The sequence below is a fragment of the Notolepis coatsorum genome (genome assembly GCF_963971535.1).
Source record: "Notolepis coatsorum genome assembly, chromosome: 1".
NCBI lineage: Eukaryota > Metazoa > Chordata > Actinopteri > Aulopiformes > Paralepididae > Notolepis > Notolepis coatsorum.
This window is the reverse complement of record NC_140165.1, coordinates 284,640,068-284,646,389: the sequence shown is the minus strand read 5'-3', so window position 1 is coordinate 284,646,389 and position 6,322 is coordinate 284,640,068.

Sequence of the window (6,322 nt, the reverse complement as noted above, 5' to 3'; positions counted from 1 at the left end):
GTATCGTTGCTGTGGTTTGTGTATGTATGCTGTGTTAGCCTAGATGTTATTATTCTATGTGTTACATGGTAATGCATTACTGTATTCTTACCATTTTTGTTTGCTATTGTCTCACACTGTAGGAAACCACACACTCTATAAATGCTTGGCTGTTCTCTGTCCACTGCACTGGTCCTCAATAAAGTATCTTCTGTGTGAACCCCCCTGTGATGCTGTCTCTTAGTTCTTCTCCCTCTAACTGGGAGTGTGCTGTCAGGGCCTTCTAAACTGGCAAAGGGGGGGGGGGTCTCCCCCACAATTTACCACTGCAAAAGGAGTCCATATCAAATAGCCTTATCCAAGAATTTAATTTTGTATCCAGGCATAATCCCATGTGTTTCTGGCTCAATGATGGCCACCTGTCCATGTGCAATTTCATATTCCACTGTTTTATCAGCGCCCTTGGCGAAATAGTAATAGGACTGTTTGAGGACTAATTAATATAAATCGAAAAAGATTACCTCAAGATACCCGCAAACTCTTGCACAAGGTTTGTCTAGGCAATCCGGGAAAAGTTAATGTTTGACATCTGGATCAATAAGAGGAGAGAGGGGAGCGTGTGTGTCCTGGTTATTACTTCCTGGAACATGCTGCAGCCACAGTCTGACAATCTGACAATCCCTCAATACCTATTTGGGTAGATTTAGGACAAAAATCCCCAAATGAATACTAATTTATATATTTTATACCCAGTTTAATCACCTGTACATTGTATATCGCTGTTGCCCTTTACTGCTACATTTGCACTCATGGTTGGATGCTAAACTTTCTTTTGTTGTACTGTACTTGTGCTGTATAATGATAATGAAATACATTTAAATGTTACCTTGAAATAATTTTTAGTAAGCCTACAATAAAATGTGCCAAAAATCCAGGGAGCTAAATACTTTTTTGACAGACTGCAGCAAAGCATTTTGCGTTTGAGTGTCAAATGAGATGTGTGACCTGTGACAGATTAACACAAGGGAGCTCGAAAGGGCCCTGCTCTCTCTAGTCTAGACTCAGTAATGGTTTGTGTCTGTATGTGGGTAGGTGGGGTGAGTTACTTACTGTATCACTGTCTCCATACAATATGGAATTATTCTATTAGATTTCATGGTGATGAAAGTGAGAATAATAACAAGAATCAATTCAGGAGTTTCACTACTATATTGCGTAACCTTAGTTATATATTGTCAAAGCGTCTTGCTTCGCCTATTTGACTAGGCTCGCGCCACTCAGCACTCACTGAAATAACTTTCAATCATGCACATCACGAGGCGACCAGGATACCTGCTGCATATAAGCAGGTGTCATGGCCATACTACGCCTTCCTTCCAAGCCCCAATTTCACATGGAAAAAGGACAAGGGTCATCAGAGCGAAAAAGCAGACCTGAGAACAGCATGAGCGACAGAGCTCCACTGAAACCCCTCTGAGCAAAGCAGAAGAGGCTGCCCACAGTGCAGTGTGCCCTAATCCCCACAGAGAGGAGGAGGATGGAAAGCCCTGAGCACGATATAGTAGTAAGAGTTTAGGCACAAAAGGCAGGGTTGGGTCTCAGAGTAGCGCTGCTATTGAATAGACAGGCACTCTGGTTGAACCGACAGAGCGCACAGCTCACTTACACACTTCGCCAAAGTGATATGTCTATGAAGAGACTGTCACATGAGATGTGATGCTGCCCATGGGGACACTTCTCGCAAGGGTCTCTAGCTCCCCCCAGTGGTTGAGGTCGCTCACCACTGATGGTGGGATCCTCAACAGTATTCTCTTGCCTCCCACATGGTCTGTTTTCCTGCTGGAAAACCATCTCTGTAATCTTCTCCCATAGAGAAGGCCCAGATGAACTATGGAGTGGGCAGATGCTATCCTGCTTAGCAGACAGAGCAGTAATCGTCCAGTGAGAATGAAACTCTCCGAGTGCAACACGAATATCCTCCTGTTGCTGCTGTGAGAGAGATGCTGTCATAGACCTTGATTTTAGGACTATGCTTAGAAGCTCCACCTGCTGGTTGGGAAGAGGAGTGCTCTTCTTCCAGTTTACAGCAAAACCCAGACTGGAGAGGTGTTCCATTAAATACTTGCGCCTTAGACATGGCCATCTTCTCCAATCAAGTCAGTCTCCAAGCATTTGGTGAAAGTGTGTGGGCCTAGAGAATAATCAAATGGCATTCTCTGGTACTCGTACGCTAACCCCATATTTCCTGTGAGAAGTAAGAATCAGAATGTGAAAATATGCATCCCTCAGGTCTAGGTTATGAACCAGTCTCTTCGCGTGACTGTGCACAGCAGGTGTTTGACAGTCAACATTCTGAACGTCCTCACTGCAATCGACCAATTGAGTGAGGACAAATCTAGTAAGGAAAATAAATACCTGCAGTACACCCCCTTCATCATGCCTGACTGACGAACTGTGGCGATGACCTGCTTTGTCAACAGAGATTGTATCTCTTCAGCCAGTCTGATAAAAGAGTAGGGTTCAAACCTGTGAACGGGGGATGAGGGTGTGTCAACTGTATCACGTATCCTAATCTCAAAATGTTCTCTAACCGTTCCACCATATCACCTGGACCTGGTCCCTACCGCCAGGAGACAGCTCTGTGGAGACAGCTCTGTGGAGACAGCACTGTGTGGAGACAGCTCTGTGGAGACAGCTCTGTGGAGACAGCACTGTGTGGAGACATCTCTGTGGAGACAGCTCTGTGTGGAGACAGCACTGTGGAGACAGCTCTGTGGAGACAGCTCTGTGGAGACAGCACTGTGGAGACAGCACTGTGGAGACAGTATAGACAGCTCTGTGTGGAGACAGCTCTGTGGAGACAGCTCTGTGTGGAGACAGCTCTGTGGAGACAGCTCTGTGGAGACAGCACTGTGGAGACAGCTCTGTGTGGAGACAGCTCTGTGGAGACAGCTCTGTGTGGAGACAGCTCTGTGGAGACAGCTCTGTGGAGACAGTATAGACAGCTCTGTGTGGAGACAGCTCTGTGGAGACAGCTCTGTGTGGAGACAGCTCTGTGGAGACAGCTCTGTGTGGAGACAGTTCTGTGGAGACAGCTCTGTGTGGAGACAGCTCTGTGGAGACAGCTCTGTGTGGAGACAGTTCTGTGGAGACAGCTCTGTGTGGAGACAGCACTGTGGAGACAGCTCTGTGGAGACAGCTCTGTGTGGAGACAGCTCTGTGGAGACAGCTCTGTGGAGACAGCTCTGTGGAGACAGCTCTGTGTGGAGACAGTACTGTGGAGACAGCTCTGTGGAGACAGCACTGTGGAGACAGCTCTGTGGAGACAGCTCTGTGTGGAGACAGCTCTGTGGAGACAGCTCTGTGGAGACAGCTCTGTGGAGACAGCTCTGTGGAGACAGCTCTGTGTGGAGACAGCTCTGTGTGGAGACAGCTCTGTGTGGAGACAGCTCTGTGTGGAGACAGCTCTGTGGAGACAGCTCTGTGGAGACAGCTCTGTGGAGACAGCTCTGTGGAGACAGCTCTGTGGAGACAGCTCTGTGTGGAGACAGCTCTGTGGAGACAGCTCTGTGGAGACAGGTCTGTGGAGACAGTTCTGTGGAGACAGCTCTGTGGAGACAGCTCTGTGTGGAGACAGCTCTGTGGAGACAGCTCTGTGGAGACAACTTGGTGGAGACAGCTCTGTGGATACAACTTGGTGGAGACAGCACTGTGGAGACAACTTGGTGGAGACAGTACTGTGGAGACAGCTCTGTGGAGACAGCTCTGTGGAGACAGCTCTATGTGGAGACAGCTCTGTGTGGAGACAGCTCTGTGGAGACAGCTCTGTGTGGAGACAGCTCTGTGTGAAGACAGCTCTGTGTGGAGACAGCTCTGTGGAGACAGTTCTGTGGAGACAGCTCTGTGTGGAGACAGCTCTGTGGAGACAGTACTGTGGAGACAGCTCTGTGGAGACAGCTCTGTGTGGAGACAGCTCTGTGGAGACAGCTCTGTGTGGAGACAGCTCTGTGGAGACAGCTCGGTGGAGACAGCTCTGTGGAGACAGCTCTGTGGAGACAGCACTGTGGAGACAGCTCTGTGGAGACAGCTCTGTGGAGACAGCTCTGTGGAGACAACTTGGTGGAGACAGCTCTGTGGAGACAACTTGGTGGAGACAGCACTGTGGAGACAACTTGGTGGAGACAGCTCTGTGGAGACAGTAGCCTACTGTGGAGACAGCTCTGTGGAGACAACTTGGTGGAGACAGCTCTGTGGAGACAACTCTGTGGAGACAGCTCGGTGGAGACAGCTCTGTGGAGACAGCGGCACCCAAGGGGAGGGGAGAACCCAGGGAATCCCAAATGCGTCACGTCATCCTGAGAGAGGTGAGGACGCAGGTCCCTGGCTGAGCCAAGCCCGCTGAGCAGGGGTGCAGTGCTGGGCATACGCGGTCAAACGACGTTTGGGCTTCGTCACTGAGGCAGAATTGCGCGCATCCTATTATTATGCAAAGTCTAGGTGATAAGTGCCGGCCGGCACTTATCACCTAGACTGTGTGTGTGTGTGTGTGTGTGTGTGCGCGTGTGTGCGCGTGTGTGTGGAGTGTTGGGCGTGTGTTATGTGACAAAAGACCGCCCGTCTCGTCCCCAGCTCCGACTCATGAAAGAGGAGAGATACGCGTGCACGTGGCGTTTGGCCTTGGCCCATATTACGACTGCACCACTGCCGCTGAGCACATCAAGCAGGTCTCAGAACACAGGAATATAATTACATTGCAAATGACCGTCAGACCGTTTGCCCTGAGATGGATGAACATTCAGATTCAGAAGATCATCTCTAATACAGGCACTCCGGACTTTGTAACGTCTGTTAGGACCCGCGGTCTGGGTCAGGGGAGTGTAATACCTCGACGGACCAGGAGGAGGCTGGGAAGATCCACCATGTGCAACATCACCACGTAGGGGCACACAGGGAAGCTCCCGCGGGCTGAGCCTGGACGCAGCACCACTGAGACATTTCACGTTAGATTTCTGCACACAAGGAAAACCTAACTTTTACCACAGTGTACAGTGTGAACAGGAATCCAACTCAATCCAATCCAACTTTATTTATATAGCACGTTTCAAAAATAAAATAAAAAGTTAACCAAAGTGCTTCACAATCAATCAATACAGTAAAGAAAACACATAGACTAATCACAATACAATGCACACAGAACTACAAACAGATTACAGCAGCAGACTGTAAATTATTTTAAATGCTAGGGAGAACAGATGTGTTTTTAGATGGGATTTAAACATTGGGAGCGTTGGGGCCAGCCTAATGTGGGGAGGCAACTCGTTCCAGAGTTTGGGGGCTATAACCGCAAACGCACGGTTCCCCCTGTTCTTTAGCCTGGATTTGGGGACAACAAGGAGGGACTGGTCAGCAGACCTCAGAGACTGTAATGGGGTGTAGGGGTGCAGGATCTCGGTGAGTTAGGGTGGGGCCAGACCATTCATCTTAACATGTATCCTAGACTGCACAGGGAGCCAATGAAGGGAGGCGAGGACAGGAATGATGTGCTCCCGTTTGCGTGTCCCTGTCAACAGCCGAGCAGCAGCATTTTGGACCAGCTGGAGACGCGACAGCGAGGCCTGGCCAACGCCAACGTAAAGCATGTTACAATAACCCAGCCATGTTGCAAATGCATGCATAACTCTCTCAAAGTCCTTAAAAGATAGAAGAGGCTTGACTTTGGAGAGTTGCTTCAGCTGGAAGAAGCTGGACCTAACCACTGAATACCTCGTTTTTTTTTTCATTGACATTTTAGTTCAGAGCCAGCCAAGCTTTTATGTCACTGAGAGTACAGGGGTTTTTAGAGTGTTGGGGTCATCACGCTTTAAAGGCAGATATATTTGTAAATCGTCTGCATAAAAATGGAACGAGGAATAACCTTGCTCAGACTGAAAGCCCTATGTAACGGTACATTACTAGGCTCATTGGGACCCTGAAACGCTAAGTAAGCACTGCAATGTCTATCTTTCATGATAACAGTCACAACCTCAACGTAAAGTGTCACCAGAAAACGTACCTCCACCGCAGTCAGACCTGTGAGGACCACTCAGGAGGGAAAACTGCGCTGCTTGCTTTCGGGAGGGCAAGAACAGCCAGACAGTCTCAAGGGAATATCAATGGCGGGAAGACACAGCAGTAGAATGGTGGTGGCCTATTTCTGGAAACGCTTATCATGTTTACAAAGCACTCACCTGCTGGGGTCTGTCAGTGTTTATGGCAGAAAAGATTAGGAATGAAAGCTCTTTTGTTGTATGGGTAACGCTGTTCAACTCTGATACAGATACTCTTTTTTTTTGTATCTCTCTTT